Genomic DNA, 21,703 nt, shown 5'->3' on the forward strand with positions numbered 1-21,703 from the left:
TTGTCTTTACTGGTAACATCGGCCACCCAATTTTTCTCTAATGTTCTTTTCTAAACGTTTGTGCTTTGTGTGTTTCCGACCTCATTCAGTAACTTTAGCACTGTTCAAACCCATGTTTTCCTCGCCCGACCCCCAGTGCTGCACAAATGGAATTCTCCCAGACTCACTCTATGTACGTCACCTAGCTGCCCACTACCCATGTAAACACATGGAACCAGGGGTGTGTCATCATTTCCTAATGCTTGCCACATGGCATTATAGGCACATTTGCATGCATTTTTTGTTTTCTGCTTCCATTGCATCTATCCTTTCCCTGGGCCTTGGAAGAAAGAATAACTCTTGTTGGTTATCTTTGTCTGACACATCCTGAAACTTTTTTAAACACTTTGAGGAAAAGGAGAACAAAGAGGAGAGGTGAAGAAGTAAAGAAGCAGGCTATCCCTTAGCTTGCAAGACAGTTTCTCAGGTTGAGGTACTCACAGCAAGAACCTGAGGACTCAGGTTTGATCCTTGAAACCCATGCTTGAAGAAGCACACACACACACACACACACACACACACACACACACACACACACACATCAAATAAGTAAATAAAGACATAAATAAACTTTTAAGGATTTTAAAAAGAAATGGGGCCTCTTCTTCAGGCAAGCATTTACTGTTGAGAAAACTGAGACACGAGGTTTAGAGATCTCCATGGTACACAAAGACACCTTTGGTAAATGATCTCATTTAACAACTGTCCCCGAGGAATCACACCCTGGTTTCACACATCTCTCTCACAATGCACTGAGACACTGGGCCATGTATTTATCATGTCTCTGGAGAGCAAAGACTTACATATAAAACTGGGGGAAAAAAATCTCATCAAAGTTGCTAAGAAATAATTATATTTCCATAGCTGATACTAAGCAAGAAGAGAGAAAACTGTTCTTTAGCAAAACTAGAAACATTGTATAGTCAATGAGATGGAGCTGAGTAGAATCTCATATAAAATGGCATTTGGGTCCCATCTGATTTTAGTGATAAGGGCTGCAACATGACACAAATGTACCTTGTGTAACATTTGTCATCTCATGCCAGCACTCTGACCTGGATCACCTTAGATGATGCACTTACAGACACACCAAACAGCAGAGGGACAAGAAAAGTAAAAGAAGCCGAATCAGGTAGGCCAGGCAGTTATGTCAAAATAAGGTTTATAAAGGAACTGGAACACTGTTAAGGCCCAGGTGATTCCAAATGGTGTGCAAAATAAAGGGGGGGAGGTGTCAGAATCCAAGGACTAGGTCCAAAGTGCATCGGCTAAGAGCAGAAGACTCGGATCCCACATGAGAAATCCTTTCTCTAAGTCTACAGCCTACTTTGTTTTCTCTTCACAGATCTCTCAGACACAGGCACCATTACTTTCATCTTGGAGAAAAACCAGAGCTCAGAGAGTGAAATGGAACGTTCCAAAGTCAGAAACCAATGCCAGAGGAAAGGTTCAAAAGTAATCTTGAGTTCTAATGCTGAGTAGAAATACTGACACATGCATCCACACCCACCCACAAATACACACTCACACATAAACACACACACCGAGAGAGACAGAGACAGAGACAGAGAGAGAGGCAGAGAAAAAGAGGAGAGAGAGAGGGAGGGAGAGAGAGAGAGAGGAGAGAGAGAGAGAGACAGAGACAGAGATACAGAGATACAGAGACAGAGACAGAGAGACAGAGAGGCAGAGAAAAAGAGGAAAGAGAGGGGGAGGGAGAGGGAGAGAGGGAGAGAGAGAGAGGAGACAAAGACAGAGATACAGAGACAGGGAGACAGAGACAGAGAGACAGAGAAAAAGAGGAGAGAGAGAGGGAGGGAGAAGGAGAGAGGGAGAGAGAGAGGAGAGAGACAGAGACAGAGAGACAGAGACAGAGAGACAGGGAGGCAGAGAAAAAGAGGAGAGGGAGGGAGAGGGAGGGGAGAGAGAGAGAGAGAGAGAGAGAGAGAGAGAGAGAGATGAGAGAGAAGAGAGAGAGACCACCAGAGGAGACTCATTAAACCCACACACTTCCTGGTAGCCTACCCTATTTGCATTTTACTCAGTTGCTCTGAGGTAGAAAACTGTGTGGGTGATTGAAGTAATTTGGAAGTTAATCAAGGAAAAATATACCTTGTCAGTAACAAATGACAAGCTTTCCTAGACAAAAATCACAAAAGATTGGAAAGCCCTCATAGCACTGAAAGTGGTGGGAAAGGGATCTCAGAGATGCTTTTATCAAGGTGATACCACTTACTGGGCAGCACAGTGGGGATCCAGTATGTGAGAAAATTTCTAAGGGCCTTATAACTCCCAGGGTCTATTTTATCAATAGATGACAGTTGCTAGGTGAGGTTTAGTAGGGTTTGTGAATTAGGTAAGCTCTAATTGGCTAAAAATCTGCTTGCTCAGACGATTTTTAAAGTAATTATATGTGTAAAACTTTGGGTTTGGTCCTGGTAGGTGCTTGAGCTAATGGGCCTTGTCCTGACGGTGGAAACATTAAACAACCTGGGGCCAGCACACAGAGACCACCTTTGACTCATCTGGATGACACAGTCGTATCCCCTTGGGAGATGACATCGCCAGGGTGTATCATAAAGCGCATGTTGAGAAAACAAAGCATGCTTCCTCCTCCCGGTGCCCCGCTGTCTTTACTCACCCACAGCCAACGTGAGCAGTGGATAAACAGGTCCATCGACGGTTTCCTAGGAGAAGGTGGCCACCCGGGAAAACAATCGCAAGGCAATCAGCGCAGGAGGTTAGCGTCAGTGTGCACACCTGCTGGATGGGCCTCAGGTTGGGATTACAAACTCGTTCTTCTTGTGGTAACGAGGACACATTTTGTTTTCTTTGCAATTTTCTTGACCAAAGCCTAAGGGCAGCAATACCCACTCAAGATCCCATTCTTAGACCTAACCCATTTGAGAGCGGGAAGGACCACCTGTGCCACATGTGGGCCGAGCCACAACTACAAGGCCAGTGCTGGCAGGAACCTTGCCTGGTATCTAACGTGAGCTTTTCATGGAAGGGCTCATTAACTGAGTTTGACTGCAGGACGTATGTGAGAATATCTATAAGTAAGCCGATGTACTTAGTGTATTCAGGTTGGTACACCGAGAAATCCACGAGGAGCTACTAACTCCGACCGGTTCTTCCACCATCGCTGTCAGACAGGGACTTCAAATTTTGCCTTTCCCACAGGGCAGACTCACAAACCCAGGTTTCTGGGGTTAAGGTGATATTTAAGCTAGTTGTTACCGAACAGATTTTTTTTTTTTTGAGAGTTGTAGGGATAAAAGAAAGGAACACCTTGATTGGGGGTGGGGGGATGGGGCTTGATGGGAACACTCCTCATCCCCTTCCACAGGGAGGACAGAAGAAGCCATCCAGACCTGCTAGCAATTTGCTCCCAGTTTTCTTTGCCCATCTCATTCTTTCTGACTTGGTCAAAAGTAATCTAATGTCAAAGTAATTCAATATTATATTACCGAAAAATGGTTTAGCTAGTGGTATCAAAACTGGTGCAGCCTCCAACACCAGATTCTGGTTTGTTGAGGATAGGCAGTGGGACCATGGTTACCTGGCAACAACTACTACACTGTTGCCTTTACCCCAAGCATCAATGCTCACCATCTGCTGCCTGTACGGAGGCACCATGAAGAGCTGGGTGGGACACATTGTCTTGTGAGTAATGAAGATGAAATATTCTAGTGTCAGCTTTCAGATAAGAAACTGATGTTTATCAAGGTTGACTTGATCAAAAGCTGAAGAGGCCATGCGTAGAATTAAGAGTCACACTTGAGCTTCCTACTCTTTTGTTGGCCAATGACAGTCTCAAATGTCTTAATTTGTAGACTCTGCTTCCCTTCGTAGTCAGAAGTGCAGGACCCTGGTCCAAACCTACGACTCTATTTGAAAGTGGCATACCTACATTTTATCTGTCAGTGTGAATGACACGTGTCTCACTGGGATACTTTCTTACCAGAGATAATGAATATAGACTGGTCTTTCTCAGCATTACCACTCATGAGGCTCCTATGATGCATCTACATTACTCAGGCTGCTTGCCCTCTCAAAGGGTTTGTAAAGCTTTGAAAACCATACACCCATCCCATTTTACTACTCCTTGACTCCGGCACCAACATGACTTTTTATTATCTCTTTACCCTGCCAATTCCAGAGAGGATTTTTTCCTTCTTTGAATGCAGAGTCACTAAGATGCCAACTCCATTACCCTAATGAGCTTTTCTTTGGCCAGCATCATTTCTCATAAACAAAGTGTCCACGTATGTCAGGATGCCAGCCTTTGGAGGTCTCATCTGGTCTGGAGAAGCAACCGTGGGAAACCCCACTCACTTTCACTGCCCTGTTCCCTGCCCCTCCCCATGCCAGGACCTATTTCCGTTGGCTCTTAGCCTACCAATCAACACTCTATCCATGCATCCCAACTCAAAACGGGATAACCTAGCCTGTCTCACAAACCATCTGACTCTTTAGTTTTTGCTAATGTTTTATTTTTTTTTCCATCTAAGCATTTAAAGTACATACGAACAGATGGAACTGTTTTTAAACACAGTTGCAAATATTTTCCTCATAGACACATGTCCACACATTCTGGTAAGTGAGTTGAGTAACCTGACTAAGCTGTGAAAGGTTGTCTGACAGCCACTTTCCAATGCATTCGGAGCTCTGATGATCTTAGTATGGTTGCTCTCCTGTGCCCATCATTTCCTTTCACAGAGGAAATATTAGAGCTGCTGCTATGCCACCAACTAACTACACCAATGCCAGCTCACAAGATGCTTCCTTCCGACGACCATCTATAAATCCTGAGAAACACCCACCTCCTGTCTCCCAGAACAGCAGGCTAAATCTCTCCTTAACTTTTATCTTCTAACATTGTCCTTCATACTTCTGGTGCCTTACACATTCCCCGGAGTGGCTGTGGCATCCAATGACTTTAGAATACAGTTTTCATAAGCACCAAGTGCTTTGGCTGAAGCTAAGGGTATTTATGTGAGGTAGGTAGCAAGGAAGGAAATTTTCATCCACTTATATGCTGGGGGGGGGGGAGGTTTCTTGTTTTGTTCTGTTTTGTTTTGTTATGTTTTGTTTTGTTTTGTTTTTGGTCTATTTTTTATTCTGGAATAAAAGAAAAGCTATAAAATAAAAGATTAAGAATGATTATAGACAAAACAAACAAACAAACAAACAAAACAATTTAAAGGGATCCCAGAAACATAGATTCTTCTGGAAACAATGACCCTAGAACGAGAAAACCCCACTCTATAGATGCCTGAATCAACATCTGTTTTGTGACTGGAAACCCTTTCCTGCATGGGGCTGACTAGAGCTGCATGTGTCCCAGGCTCTGCTCTCCCAAGTGTTCCGGGTTCTACTCTCCCAAGTGCTCCGGGCTCTGCTCTGCCAAGTGCTCCAGGCTCTGCGTTCCTAAATGCTTCAGGACCTGCTCTCGTAAGTGCCCAAGGCTCTGATCTTCCAAGCTCTGCTCTCCTAAATGCTCCAGCTTCTGTCTTAAAGTGCTCCAGGCTCTGCCTTGAGTGATCCAGGCTCAGCTCTTCAAAGTGCTCCAGACTCTACTTTTCCAAGTGTTCCAGGCTCTGATTTCCTAAGTGCTCCCTGCAAGCTCTGCTCTCCTAAGTGCTCCAGGTTCTGCTTTCATAAGTGCAGCAAACTTCTCAGAATGAGTGTGAAGAAAAGAGGAAGAAATGGACCTTCCAGCCCACAGTTTCAAGTTTTCCAAAGCCTATTTGCTTTGGCCCGCCTCTGCCATTCCTTTCTCTCTCTTTTTTCAGAAGTGTGAAATGGGTTGGTTGCTGGTATTTGTTCTGTGGTCTCTGCTAACTCTTCCATCTGCATAAACTTAACTCTGCCAATCCAGTGCTTTAGCAGCACTTTCTCTGCAGCTGGCTCTGAGGCACATGGAAGGTCCTATTAAGTGGTACTTTCAAGGCTTGCAAATGTGTGTGATCCAGGCTGTCAAATGAGAGCAAGAGGCTTAACTGTGCTGCCCTCCCAGATGGCTGGCCTTTACTTTATGAAGAGGAACTAAACAGATGAGGACACATTGGATCCAGATCTGGATCTGTCTGCCTTCCCAGGAGCAGAGACACGGCAACAGTGACTACCATGTGCCTTCCTGAGCCACAGGGAGATGGAGGTTTCTACTTTCTGGAATCTTCCATTCTATTATGGGGCACGAAGAGATCACAAGAAGGATCTAACTTACCATGTTCTCTCATTTCCTTCCTTGTTTATCTGTGTCTAGGTTGATCCTCTTCAGCAAGATATAACCCTTTAAGCAGCAGTGTCAATGTGTCAGCTTGGATACATTGATTCTCCACCAGATTCTGTCACACAGAAAACTATTGTCAACAGTGCTCATGTGCCTTGGGTCTGAGACTAAAAGTGAGTAAAGCTGATGGCATTGGGTGAACTCGACAAACGTGTCTGTGGGATGTAAATATCTTTTAGTGAAAAAATTGACACAGTTGAATAAACCATGAGTTGGATGACACATGGGCCATGGGAAGAACTATCAGTCGGTGTGTATAATGTCCAAGGAAGAACCCAAGTCAATGTCATCCTCAGTAGGGAAATAACAAAACCTAAGGAAGGCAATTACTAATAAAAAATGATTGAGCTATAATGCCTTGTTGCCCATAATAACATTAGAAATACCCCCAATTATATCAAGAATTAATCTCAAAAGCTCTTTTTCGGTTTTCTCAGGTTAGATATAATGGAGTGTTTAACCCATGGCTTCTTGGAGAAAATTTTGCTTTCAGTTACCAGGTGTTAGTAAACCTGGGCTTACTAAATTTATGTAAATACTTAACCTTCAAAACCTGTCTCCCCTTTATATCCATGATCTAGATCACTTGCTAATTTTCTATAATGGGAAAGTGTAATACTCCACAAAATTTATTCTCATACTTTTAAGTATCATGTTGTGGTCAATAATTCCAAGACATGAACCTCAAATGCAAAGACGAACATTCTTTTCATGGAAAATTGTCCCACACTCCAAACACCTTTTATTCACACCACACAGGGGCCATTTGCACTTTGGGATTTATATAGCAGAAATTTCTTATGATGGAAGCAATGGAAATCATTGGGAAATATTCCTGTAGAGCCAAAACACACATGAGTCAAAGCATGCACTGTTAGTGCTGTCAAGACAGGATAATAGGCAACCATAGGATATATCAAAATTCAATTAGCCCATGTGCTTCTGACTTTCTTCATCTAAGTTAGCACGGAACTTCCTGAAGGAGGAGCTTACATCTCTCACATATCTAAAATAACAAAGCACAGTGAACATTGGGTAAGCTAAGAGACTGGCTGAGGTTCAAATTTTGCCTCTGACATTTCGTACCTATGGTACCTCTGCTCCTCTGAGCCTTCAATTCTTTCATTAAATGAGGTGGTTTTTTTTTTTTTTTTTTTTTTTTTTTTTTTGCTGTGTGGTGTGAATAAAATCACTCTACATATTGAGATCCCAGAGCAGTGCCTGACAGAGATTCATTATGGGTAAACAATACCCCGTGCCATGGTCACCCCAGCATAGCCTGTTGCTTGCTTACCATCACTTGCCACTAGGTTTCCTTTCTTACTAACAGAAGACTCATTTGTGGAAACTACATGAAGAGATTCTATTCCCATTTTTTTCTAAAAGTGATTTATCTGGTGTTTGACTCATTTCTGGCCAGGGAGATGTAATGGATTTTGTTTTGTGGAACCATTTTCAGGGGACTAGTCTCCCTCAAAGAAGAATACATATGAGTGTGTATCCCCATACAAACTAAATGGTCAAAGCCACCATAACCATATGAAAACCACCGCCAGCAGACTGGCAGAATAAAGTCTATAAGGAGAGACCTGAATAACATGGGATGGGATGTGCTATGGCTAAGACACCAAGTCTTAAACTGCCTGTCTGCAGCTCTCACAGTGATATGACTTATGACATATGACATATGACATATGACTGATATGGTCATTGAGTGTCTTCTAACACATATTCACATAAATCTGTGAGAACAAGGTACATCTATGTACCTTGTACTTATAGTTTTCCACTCTTATATTTAATTTAATTATATTTAATTTTTAAATATCTCAAGTGCATGAAAGTTTCACCACATTACACAACATCTCTGCTTTGTACCTATGAACAAGACTAGGCAGACATTAATATTTTGTTTTATTTGCTTTATAGCCTTTTTATCTATCATTTATGAGATGAAATGAAACATTAAATTTTAGGCTAATATATCTCAACATCTTTCCCGTTAATGAAAACTAATTAAAAATATCTGGTGTTTATAGTTTTATTAATATCTCTCTCTATATATAGAAAACATGATTTTGTGTATTTTTCAATTTTCAACAATAGGCTCTATGCTCTACATATTAAGGACTAAGTCTGACCTTTTAATCCATGTTAATATAAGTAATGCTTGCTCCTTGAAAGTGCTGTATAATATTCCCTTTGTGTTTATCAAGCACATTTCCGAAGCACATTCATCCCCTGTGATATTTTCTACTCTGTTATCTTCCTTTTGGTTGACCTACTGAAACACATTCTAGATTCTAATTTCTGCTCTATAGCCAGTGGTGTGACTTGAAAGCAGCTCGCCTTTGGTCTTTGGCATGACTCCTGTTTATGGTGGTGTTACTATTACTGCCTTTTGCTTGTACTTTAATTATATGTATTAGACCTTCCCTTGTTGGTTTGGAAATTTTTGGCTTAAGAATTTCTTCCCTAGCCTAGTTTGGAAAGAATGTTTTCAATGTTTTCTTCTGGAACTGTGAAACTTTCCTTCCCATTTTTTGTTCAACTTATACTCTGTAGAATGTATTTCTGTATAATGTAAACACTAGGGATCTAACACCTGCATTTTTTCCATAGGAATAATCTAAGGCCTCAGAACCGCGAGTGGAATGTCTAGTTTCCACCACTCACTTGTATGCCTTTCACTCTGCATACCAAGTTCCTCCATACACAGGGGTCTATGTGGTAGTCATTAGTGTTGTTTACCACATGTTCTTATTCCACAGTCTCTAAGTACCCTGTAAATTTCCATTCCCTGACCTCTTTGTGCTCAGCTGGGGCTGTGGACCGGTTCTGCACAATGTGCTACCAACAAATCTGACAAGCACACCAAATGGCCAGTGTAAATCGCCACCAGAGAGGTCTATTAGTCAATAGTAAAAAGTGTGTCTCAAGTATAAACCTGGATACCCTAGTGAATTGTGAGAAAGTTACTGAACAACTTCAGGTGGACTTGTGGCTGTAGACAAAAGTATCCTTACTTTGCACGTCAAAATCGGGGGTCTGTTTGTTTCTGCTGCAAGACCTGGCTTACTCTAACTACACTATGAATAAATAGCAAAGACAACAGCTGCCACTAAACACAGTATAGATTGAAGGCCTGGGCCCCAGATGGTAAGAAGTAAGAAATAAAGAAGTTGGTCCATAAGTTGGTGGGATCTGGATCTGTGTTGTTCAAATGTAAAACATTTGGTGAAAGCTATCCCTCAAATAATTTGGAATTCAGACTCCACTTGCTGGACTTCTAGCTCTAATGGGAAAAAATGGAAATCAGAACGTAAGTAGAGAGTGCTGGATGGCTTTGGCTTTATTTGACAAAGTGCTGCAAGGAAGAGTTGGGTTCAGAAAAGAACTGACTAGATCACAAACAGAAGTAAGAGACAGCGAAACCCACAAACATGGGGATTCGCAGTACTAGTGGAGCCAACAGATCCCCCTGAGTAGCTAATAGAGCATAGTTCCGAGAAGACTCAGGAGTGGGGAGAGCTAGCTTTAACTTGAGAAGGTGCAGAGTCAAATCAAGAATATGACATGCTTCCAGAAAAGGTTTTCAATTACCTATGATATTCAAAATGGATTAAACTAAGAGAGTGAGTTTCCAGCTAGAGTGAGAGACTTGCCCTTGGCTAAACTGAAAGAAGGCATGGCCAAGAAGAGGCAGAGAAAAAAGAGGGAAAACATAGGAAGAAGTGGAGGTTAGACCATGAAGACAGAGAAAACAAAAGTTATTTCCTATGTCCAAGTCTGGAGAGTCTGCTTTTATTTTAGTTTCTTTCTATGTTGGTTGGTTTGGCTTTTTACAATATTATCTCACGTTTTAAATTTAGAATTGTACACTGTATATGAAAATCATAGAAAAGATATCTTGTGCAAAGAAAAAATTGTTTGCTCATATTAGGGAGATAAGCAATCACAAAGAAATCACAGTCTAACCCAAGGAATTCAGACTAATCTATACAATGTTGAGATATTTCATGAGTTTTCTTATTGCTAGGGGTTAGTCCCTTTAGAGTTCAAGCTACATCCTACTTGGGTGTTCTTAGAGCTCCCCATGTTCCACAGCAGCTGGACGTCAAGTGGCTTCCTTTGGTTACCTTAAGCTGTAAAATCTCTGGTCAGCTTTTACCTCCCAGTCACTTATTTTGGGGCTCAGAGAGTACCATCTCTCTCTCTCTCTCTCCCTCTCTCCCTCTCTCCCTCTCTCCCTCTCTCCCTCTCTCCCTCTCTCTCTCCCTCTCTGCAACACCAGCCTTTAGAAGCTTCAGTTTTAAATACGGTTCTATTCATTTGTTCTAGCTGTTCATACTAAGAGGCAAACCTGAATTTTGTTGTCCACCAAAAGCAGCAAGCTTTTAATGCTCCTGAGAACTAGGGGAGAAGCCCTTAATGAGCCTATACCAGACTTCCTAGACCTGTTTTCTTGCCACTGGAGCAAGAGTTAAGAAGTTTGGCCATTAGCCCATAACTCTTTATCACTTTCAATACACAAGGTCACCATGGGCTGAAGTGACCTACTTTCTGAAATTCCATTCTACTCTAAGCTTCCAGTTCTCCATCCTTCTTGACCGGAACCCAAGCTACACACACATGACAGCTGAGAGACCTGCCAGTGTGAAAAAGCTATACTTCAGCATGCCTCATTTTGGAGGGGCCAACATATTTGACCCCAGAAAAGAGCATTCAAGAACGTAAAAGTGTGGGCATTGTTTTTTTAAACATCTGGGAGGAAACTTAGAGGCAGGCAGATTGGATGATACCTGGACAGATCCAAATGAAACAGTGTCTACCTGGCTGTTCTCTCACTAGCCTCTATGGCAGGACCCAGGCCTCATTGAGAGCATCTTGAAAGGCAATATGATTGGTCATATGTGGTTGGTTAGCAGCTGCAATCTTTAGACCGGTTTAGTTAGTGACAAGATGCTACTATTTATTCTTAAGAAAAATCACCATATTGCCAAATATAACCTAGCAATTTTCGTGTCAAAGTGATTTCCCTATATTCAATGCTATCTTTGATGCATTCTTTAAAATGAAAGATGAAGAGTGGAAAGATGGTTCAGAAGCTAAGAGCATTTGCCGGTATTTCAAAGGAACTTAGTTCACAGTACCCGCATCAGGCAGCTCACAGCCACCTATAACTCCAGCTTCAAAGCATCTGATGGCACTACTGCACTCTGCAAGCACCTGCAGACAGATGCACACAGACACACACACAGAGACACAGAGAATATATAATAAATAAATGTCTATAGTGAAGCATGAGTCCACTCCTAGATGCAGACAAGATTATCTGTCTGAGAACAGTGTCAGAAAGGGAATGTGAGTCTTTGGAAGAGTTTATTACTGAAAGTAAGAACAGGACTCTGGGTGGAAAAGATCTGAGTAGACACCAAAGTGGGCCAAGCAAGACTTCAGAACTGGAGAGTGGCTTCCTCCATGTCAGAGCCAAGAATCACATCTTTATAACGTCCGTCTGTTAGTGGCAGTTTTTCCCTGTGGGATAATGTCAAACAAGTTTCTTTTTTCCATAACAACCTCATAGGTAATTGGATATAGAGCCCTTGTGCCTCACATCCATCCCTTCCTTGTGTTTTCTGTTCCTCAGGTGGAACAGGCTCCATCCTTTCAACTCTTTCTGATACTACACTTTGGTGGCATGAAACACAGATGGAGGAAAAAGTGTGAATAAGTACTTGGGGTACACTCCGGTACATGGCAGATCTCTCTCTGCTCTGTAAGCCAAACATCCTGACACCACATCAGAGCACACATTCAGAGAGGCGTGTCAGCAGGCAGCGCTCTGAGAGTCCTGCCCATCAAGAGAAACGTGGAAAACTGGCCAAAGTGTTTCTGCCATGTTAATAATGAAGTTCTTTCTCTTCGATGAATCTAATAGGGAACGGCTTGCAGGGTTTTTTTGTCCTTTCTTGGAAGTATTAATTTTTCATATTTTAACATCTTAATGTATCTTTCCTTAATATACATTTGGGATTGTTTCAGCATTGATTGCATCCATCTATGCATGTTCACATCTGCCACGGGTCTTTTACCTTACCATAGGAAATAAAAATAAACAAACACCATAATGAATGTCTCTGTTTTCAGAAACTGTGGAGCCAAGATAGAATTAAATAAGGCACAAATTAGTATTTCTTTTGGAATTACTGGAATCAGTTCCTACTAGCTGGAATTCTAGAGCCCACATTCTCCTGATCTTGTCTACCTTGTTTATGGAAGCAAACCACAGAAGTCAAGAAATAGACTTACTGGCTGTGCCAGTAGTAGGCAGATTCTGAGATCATTTTTGTAATCTTAGATCTGAAGACCTTGAGTCTTGAAAAGTAAGATTCACATATCTACTAATATCACTACTAATTATGACAAGAGCAGAGCTAGCCATAATGTTCTCTATTACACCAGAATGATTTTAGTGGGTCTTCATTATTGAGGGTGTCTTTTACTCAAAGACAGATTTTTAAAATCATGATTAAAAAAAATAACCAAGATGTTGGGACTAAATTGGGTTCAATGGTTAAGAGAATTCCTTATTCTTCCAGAGGAGCCAGGTTCACTTCCTAGAAGCCATTGGCAAATCACAACCACCTATAAGTCCACTTCTATGGGATCTAATGCCCCTTTCTGGATTCCAAGGGCAACTAGATGCCACACATGGGGCATATACATGTAGGCAAGCCAAACACTTATGCACATAAAATAAAAAAATCAAATTAAGAAAATAACCAAGACGTCTAGAAAATTTGATGGCTTTAATATTTTAAAACATTTTCCTATTTTGTATATTTTATTAAATATTTAATCAACCAATTGTTGCAATTGTTGGAAGTATGCATGATATGTTAATTAATAAGATATCCTAGCAGATTGTCAGCTTTTGTTGGTAATGACCACATGCTTTCATGATTTACCCGTCCCCAACATCACAGTTGGTAGTGAAGGTCTGGAACAATAAAAGTTAAGCCTCAGAGACAACCTAAAACCAAATCATGTCACTAGGTAACTTCTGAAAACACAAAACAAAAAATGAACTGGTCAAAACACAAAAGTAACAGAACTTGTGTGGTAGCAACATCAATGTAGAAAGAGGCAGAGGAAGGCGAGACAACATCCAAAACCAGAGAAGGGGGAAACCAAAATGGGCCATTGAGACTCAGCTAATTTAAGAAAAACCAGCTTTATCCCTTTTGCTCAGAATTGCATTGGTTATCTGGGTTCTTATCTGGTTCCATATGAAATTTAGAACTTAGTGTTCTACATCCATAAAGAATGCTCTGGGTATTTTAATGTGACTGCATTTAACCTGTAAATTGCTCTTGCTAGGTCAGTTATTTTCACAATATTAATTCTACTGATCTATGAGCATAGGACATCGCTCTATATTCTAGTTTCTTTCCCAACCTCTTTCTTCAAAGATTTGAAGCTTCACTGTAGGGGGGTTTCACCTCTTTACTGATATTTATTTCAAGGTACTTTATTGTCTTTGATGCTACTGTAAATGGGAGTGTGCCTATGAACTCTCTTTCCGTGTGTTTGCCTGTGGTGTATGATAAGGTTACTGATCTTTCTAAGTTGATTTTGTGCCCTGAGACATGCCTGAGATCACTGGGTGTTTCTAGAAGTTATGTGGTGGAATTTTTGGTGTATTGTATGTAGAAGATCATAGCATTTGCAAATAGGGATAACTTGGCTTCTTCTTTTCCTATTTGTATCTCTTTCATTTCCTTCTCTTGCCTTATCGCTCCAGCTAATGCTCCAAGTACTAGATTAAAATGGGATGGGGATAGTGGACAGGCCTGTGCTGTTTCTGATTGTAATGGGATCGCTTCACATTTCTCTCCATTAGGACAATGCTGGCTATGAGTTTGTCACATAGACTTTATTGTGCTGAGTGCTTTCCCTGTCCTAGTCTCTTTGGGATTTCTCTCATAAATGCATACTGTGTTTCATCAAAAGCATCTTCTCCATCTATTGAGAGGGTCATATGATTTTATTTAAGTTAATTAATATGACTTATATGACAATAATATATATTCACTTACATATGTTTAAGCAACCATGCATTTCTGAGATAAAGCCAAATTGATTGCGATGGACGGTCTTCTTGATATGTGCCTGTATTCAGAATTCCAGTATTTCACTGAAGAATTTTACATTTATGTTCATCTATATGTGAACATACATGTTCATCATTGTCCTATAGTCTTGTTCTTCTTGCTATGTCTTTAACTTGTTTGCATATTCAAAAACATAAAAATAGAAAGGTCATTCCCAAATTGTTCTGTGAAAGCCATGACCTTTCTATTTCAATTTTGGTGTGTAATTATTTTATTAAATTATTTTTACTTATTTACATTCCAAATGTTGCCCCCGTTCTCTGTCCCACCTCCAAAAGTTCTTCACCTCATTGCTGAACCACTTTGCCTCTAGGAGAGCGATGCCCCTCCCACCTACACTCCTTCCCTATTCACCCACCCCTGCCTCACCCTCCCCATTGCATCTTACTTCCCTGGGCCTTAAGGTCTCTATGGGATTAGGCGCATCCTCTCCCATACCAGACAAGGCAGTCCTCTGCAACATATATGCCAGGGGCCATGGACCAGCCCATGTATACTCTTTGTTTGTTGGCTTAGTCTCTGGGAGCTCTGAGGTGTCTGGGTTGGTTGACTGTTCTTCCTATGGGGTTGCCATCCCCTTCAGCTCCTTCAGTCCTTCCCCTAACTCTTTCATAAGGGTCTCCGACCTTAGACGAATAGTTGGCTGCAAGTCTCTGCATCTGTCTCAGTCAGCTGCTGATAGAGCCTCTCAGAGCACAGCCATGCCACAACATGACATCAGTAATAGTGTCAGGGTTTGGTGCCTGTCCATGGGATGGATTCCAAGTTGGGCTGGTCACTGGATGGCCTTTCCTTCAGTCTCTGCTTCACTTTTGTCTCTGCATTTCTTTTAGACAGGAACAATTCTGAGTCAAAAACTTTGAAGATAGGTGGCTGGCCCCATTCCTCCACTAGGAGCCCTGTGTATCTACTGGAGGTGGACTCTTCAGAATCTATCTCCTCACTGTTGGGCATTTTGGCTAAGGTCATCTCCATTGAATACTGGAAGTATCTCACATCCCAGGCTTCTGGGACTTTCTAGAGGTCCGCCTGTCCCCCACCACCTGCAGCTGCATATTTCCATTTATTCTCCTAGCCCATTGTGCTTCTCTCCTGTCTCCCCCCATACCTGAACCTACCCACCTTCCCCTCCTTCTCCTCTCTTGTGTGTGTAATTAAAGAAGTATTGATTGTAGTTCTCTGGTAGACTCCTTCCATGGCTTCATCTAGACCTGGGCCTTTTTTAGTCACAAGCTTTTTTATTACTTCCTCAATCTTATTTGTTATGGGTCTTCAGAAATCAAATCTAGAGTAAAAAGCAAACAACTGCAAATAAACATAATAACTAGTTAGGAGGAACAGGAATTAAAAGGAACAAAACATTAAAAATAAAAAAGAGATATAATGATTTATAAGAGATGATAATATACTGAATTTAACGAAAGAAGCCTCAACAAATGTATAGTAGTCTCCGATGAAAAGAAGACAAACAAGAAATAGCAAAATGTAATGAGAATGACAACTCTTCCAAAAATTAAAATCTGTGTTACAGTTTATAATAAATTATAGGTAATATAAATTCCAAACTACTCATTGAAAAGGTGCTGAGCCAGAAGAAGCAGTGCTGAAGCATCCTAATGAAATTACTGGAGCTGAGGGAGAAGTGACATTTTTGGCATTTATGTAGAGATACAAAAGCTTTACATGAAAAGAACATATGGGTTTATCTCATTGGCAATGTTCGAGGAAAACTGAAGCAAGTGAGGGGCTTGGTGTTTATCCAAGTGAAGACAGCCTATAAAGACTATAGATCATTTATACATCATTTAAGGACTCAGGTAGTGCCACTTCTAAAGAACCTTCTAGAAAACAAACCTAGGACAAACAAAATTATCCAAAGGACACTGGGACAATAATTGATAGTATGGGTAAAAATCAGGTTTACCTTCACTGTTTTTTAAGAGTTAATAGTAGCCTTATTTATAATAGCCAGAAGCTGGAGACAACCCGTATGTTCCTCAACAGAAGAACAGATACAGAAAATGTGTTACATATACACAATAGAGTACTACGCAGCAATTAAAAACAATGACTTCATAAAATTCGCAGGCAAATGGATGGAACTAGAAAATATCATCCTGAGTGAGGTAACCTAGACACAAAAGAACACAAATAGTATGTACTACCTAATAAGTGGCTTTATCCCAAAAGCTCACAATACCCATGATTCAATCCACAGACAATGTGGAGCATAGGAAGACCAGGGGGTGGATGCCTCAGTCCTGCATTGAGAGTGGAACAGGACTATTGTGGGAGGTAGAGGGAGAGGGGGACCAGGGAGGGAGGAAAAAGGGCAGGAAATAAGTGTGGCAGTATCCGGAACTGGAGAAGATGTGAGAGAGGTACAGAGGGAGGGTCACGAAATCAAACAAAAATATGTAGCAGGGGGGATGAGGAATTGAGGATAACCACTGGAGGGTCCCAGATACCAGGGAAACAGGAGGCTCCCAGGGCCCAACAGGGTTGACTTCAGCTGAAATTCTCAGTGAAGAGGGAAATAGAACCTGTTGAGACCTCCTCCAGTAGATAGGCATGGGCCCTGGTTGAGGAATGGGACCATCCACCCATCTCAATGTTTTTTAACCCAGAAATGTTCCTGTCCAAAAGTAGAATAGAAACAAAGGGGAAGGGAGAGGGTGGTGTTGGAATGGGGGATTATTGGAGGGGGTAACATGGAAGTGGGATATCATTTGAGATGTAAATAAATAGAATGATTAGTAAAGAAAAACAACAAAAAAAAAAGATGAAAGGACAGAGGCATAGCACGTGGTGCTATAAACACTGACATTATTTTTTAAATGCCATTATTTTTCAAGAATTGGGAAGGAAGGTGATAAGCATTAATAATATTTAAAAGTTGTTATATTGACAAAGTAATATTATGTGCACCATTTGGGGTAAAGTTCATGAGTAATGAATTTCTGCAATCCCCATCTTCTTGGGAACTCAGATTAATGACTACTGAAGAATGACCAATCTGTAGAAATGATCTAGAGAATTGGAGGTAGCCTGAGCACAGACTACAAAAATCAATATGAACTCCTAAAATGTTGAACTTGAGGCTTCATGACCAAAATGTCAATATGGCCGGTGTCTGGATCTATCTTAAGATGCTCACCCTTGGAAGCCAGTCACCAAGTTAAGAAGAGCATCGAGCATGTAAAGAGGATATTTGTTCTAGAATTAGAGCCAGTTGGGAACTCACTGATGCCTGGACTCTAACAGCATACACGGAAAGTGAGTCAGTCTTCAAATGATCCCAGTTCCAAGCCCAGGAGCAAAGATAGACCAGTCAGCCTCCATGTCAGGCCCTGCCTGGATCTGTAAACAGACTCACTGAAAGTGGTAAGTGATTGCCTCTTTTATATAAAATGTCATTGCTCTAAATGGTTCGATTAAGCAACATATTCATTTTTTCATTACTGTGAAAGAAAAAGAAAGAGAGAGAAAGAGAGAGAGAGAGAGAGAGAGAGAGAGAGAGAGAGAGAGAGAAAGAAAGAAAGAAAGAAAGAAAGAAAGAAAGAAAGAAAGAAAGAAAGAAAGAAAGAAAAGAAAGAAAGAAAGGAAAGAAAGAAAGGAAAGAAAGAAAGAAAGAAAGAAAGAAAGAAAGAAAGAAAGAAAGAAAGAAAGAAAGAAAGAAAGAAAGAAAGAACGAACGAACGAAAGAAAGAAAGACCCTGTCAGGAGAAACTTACAGAAGCCTAAGGGCTTGGTGGAGTCTCAGAAAGAAAAGTACTGCACAAATATGAGGGACTGAATGAGAGAAGTGGAGACAGGAGGATTGCAGGAGCTTCCTGGCCAGCAAGCCTAACTAACTCAGAGTTTCAGGTTCAATGAGAAACCATGACTCAAAAAACACGGTGTGAAACAATTGAGGAAGGCAGTCAGCATTGAAGCAGATACCCAACATCAACCTCTAGCATCCAAATGTGTAGAGACAGAGACAGGCAGACAGACAGACAGGCAAGCAGATAGAGACTGAAAAGCAGAGACAGGGAAACAGAGAGTGAGAGAGACAGAGAGTTACACCCTCGATTGTATCTCTGTCTTTTGTTTGTTTGTTTGTTTTCATTTATATTTGTCTCATCATTACTTTGGATTTGTTATTGATTCTTTTGTCCAATAGGGACCAATGAATTCCCTTTTCTCTAAATTCAATATCTGAACATGTATGTTTCTTTAGTATGTGAATCATTTAATTTTTTGATTTACTACCACGAGCAAATGCTCAACAACTAGTTCTCTGGTGGAACAAAAACACAATATTTTTAGGATGAGAAGAATTTCCTGAAATAATCCCACCATGGCTAATGTCATGTCACTATGATGTCAGCAGAGGCAGAGTTGGAAAGCAATTGTTAGGAACACATTGCCATTTACCACATACCATTTTATACACAACACACACACACACACACACACAGTGGACATTTAGAACATAAATGTAAAATAGACATAAATGACATCATGTTCACAGATAATCTAACCTGTAGCAAAACAACTAAGAAGTAGGGAGTCAAGTACGTATTTGTTTCTGTTTTAAGTAATTTGTTTAATTATGATTATATATAATTTAAGATTAGATAGTGGCTTTCCTTTACAGAGTAATGTGTTCCCTGACAGTCAGCTCTGGTGAAGATATTCCAGCTAGGTTCAACCCTTGGTCGCACTCTGTGTGCTTGAGAACACTATTATCAGTGTTCTTCCGCTTTTCTTCATTTAACTCTCCCATGTAGACACTGCAGCAGACGTTTTACAATATGAAAACTAAACTGATATAAAGTGTGTCTGATTTCAGAGAACACAGACAACCTGGAAGAAGTGGCAAGTGTTTTAAAAATTAAGAAAATAGTTATACTCAAGAATGAGAGAGTAGTAAGAAGGACAGTTGTTGCCAGAACAACCTAAAGGTAACTTAACCACAGAACTCAGGTTCTGGAAAAGGTACACAGCCTAGCATTTCAAGAGCAGTACAATAGGCACAACTGGAATTCAAATGCCATGTGGTAATTGTGGATTAGAAAAGTTCTGCCCAGTTTACAATCCCACCAGCAATGGAGGAGTATTCCTCTTTCTCCACATCCTCTCCAACATGTGTTGTTCCTTGAAGTTTTAATCTTAGCCATTCTGGTTGGTGTAAGGTGGAATCTCAAGGTCATTTTTATTTGCATTTCTCTGATCACTAAGGACTTTGAACATTTCTTTAGGTGCTTCTAAGCCATTCGAGATTCTTCAGTTGTGAATTCTCAGTTTAGTTCTATAACCTGTTTTTTGATTGGGTTGATTTGTTTTGTTTTGTTTTGGTGATTAGCTTCTTAAGTTCTTTATTTATTTTGGATATTAGTCCTCTATCAGATGTGGGGTTAGTGAAGATTTTTTTCCCAATCTGTAGGTTGCCAATTTGTCCTATAGACTATTCCCTTTGCCTTACTGAAGCTTTCCAGTTTCATGAGGTCCCATTTATCAATTCTTGATCTTAAAGCATCAGCCATTGGAGTTCTGTTTAGGAAATTTCCCCTTGTGCCAATGTGTTTAAGGCTCTTTCCCACTTTCTCTTCTATTAGATTGAGTGTATCTGATTCTATGTTGAGGTCCTTGATCCACGTGGACTTGAGCTTTGTACAAGGTAACAAATATGGGTCTATTTTCATTCTACATACAGACAGCTAGTTAGACAGCACCATTTATTGAAGGACTGAAGCCCTAAGGGCCAGCAGAAAGAATGGAAACAGGTAACCTCAGGAAATAGGAGGTTTGGGGGATGTTCCAGAATGCACCAGAGACCTGGGAGGTAAGAGACTCTCAGGACTCAAAGGGAGGAACCTTAGATGAAATACCCGACAGTAGGGAGAGGGAACTTATAGAGCCTACCTCCAGCAGGAAGACAGGACATCAAGTGAGGGATGGGGTTGCCATCCCATAGTCACATCTCTGACCCATAATTGCTCCTGTCTGAAAGAATTACAGGAATACAAATGGAGAGAAGCCTGGGGAAAAGAAGGTCCAGGGACAAGTCCAAAGTGGGATCCAGCTTCAAGGGGCAGTCCCAAGGCCTGACACTATTACTGAGGCTATGGAGCACTTACAAAAAGGGACCTATCATGAATGCCCTCCAAAAGACCTAACAAGCAGCTGAAAGAGTCAGATGCAGATATTTGCACCCAACCAATGGACAGAAGCAGCTGACCCCTGTTGTCGAATTAGGGAAGGCTGAAAGAAGCTGAGGGGAAGTACAATCCTGTAGGAGGACCAGCAGTCTCAATTAATCTGGACCCCTGAGATCTCTCAAACACTGAACCACCAAACAGACAGCATATACCAACTGATATGAGGCCCTCAACACACATACAGTAGAGGACTTCAGGGTCTGTGTTCATTCAGAGATGATCCACCTAACCCTAAAGAGACTGGAGCCCCCAGGGAGTTTAGAGACTAGGTAGGGTGGGGGGTGGGTTCATCCATGTGGTGACAGGGGGATGGGAAGGAGGTGTGGGTTGTGGAGCAGTTGGAGGGTAGATGGGAAGGTGGCAAATGGAATATGGAGTATAAAAAATAAATTAATTTATAAAATAAAAAAGGGAGACAAGAGAAAAATAAATAAGTCTTTTTTTAAAAAAAAAGAAAAAAGAAAAGAAAATTTCTGTCCACTAAACCCAGTGGTAGTAGTGCAGACCTTTAATCCCAGCGTGTGGGAAGCAGAAATAGGCAGATCTATGTGAGTTTGAGGCCATCTTGGTCTATAGAGTCTGCTTCTGTACAGCCAGGGCTACACAGAAAAACCCTGTCTCAAAACAAAAAACAAAAACAAAAACAAACAAACAAAAAACCAAAACAATGAATAAGACGGAAGGAAAAGAGGAGAAAGAGACAGAGACAGAGACAGAGACAGAGACAGAGACAGAGACAGAGACAGAGACAGAGACAGAGCAGAGAGACAGAGAGGAACAGAGTTCTTCCCACTGGCTCAGAAGTAAATCTTGCATGTTTGGCCTTGAATCAATGGAAAGAAAAATCACTGGCAAAATAAACTTCTACAGCTCCAACCACGGGTAGAAGTGTCTTCCAGACTCAATTTAGCTGGAAGAGAAGAATCCAAGAAATTAGCCTAAAAATCAGTTTCAGTCACTTAAACCATTTAGATTTCTACCAA

The 21,703-nt window shown here is 41.0% G+C and overlaps 1 long non-coding RNA gene across 1 annotated transcript in view; it reads left to right on the plus strand.

Annotated features, from left to right (window-relative positions):
* The first annotated feature begins 2,682 nt into the window (after positions 1–2,682).
* 4933416E03Rik (RIKEN cDNA 4933416E03 gene) overlaps positions 2,683–21,703 on the plus strand; it is a 33,949-nt gene continuing 14,928 nt past the window's right edge. The window contains exons 1-2 of the long non-coding RNA NR_040498.1: positions 2,683–2,817; positions 6,311–6,450. This is a non-coding gene — a long non-coding RNA (RIKEN cDNA 4933416E03 gene). The remainder of the gene's footprint in view (positions 2,818–6,310; positions 6,451–21,703) is intronic.

The sequence above is a fragment of the Mus musculus genome, chromosome 2 (assembly GCF_000001635.26).
Source record: "Mus musculus strain C57BL/6J chromosome 2, GRCm38.p6 C57BL/6J".
Taxonomy (NCBI): Eukaryota; Metazoa; Chordata; class Mammalia; order Rodentia; family Muridae; genus Mus; species Mus musculus.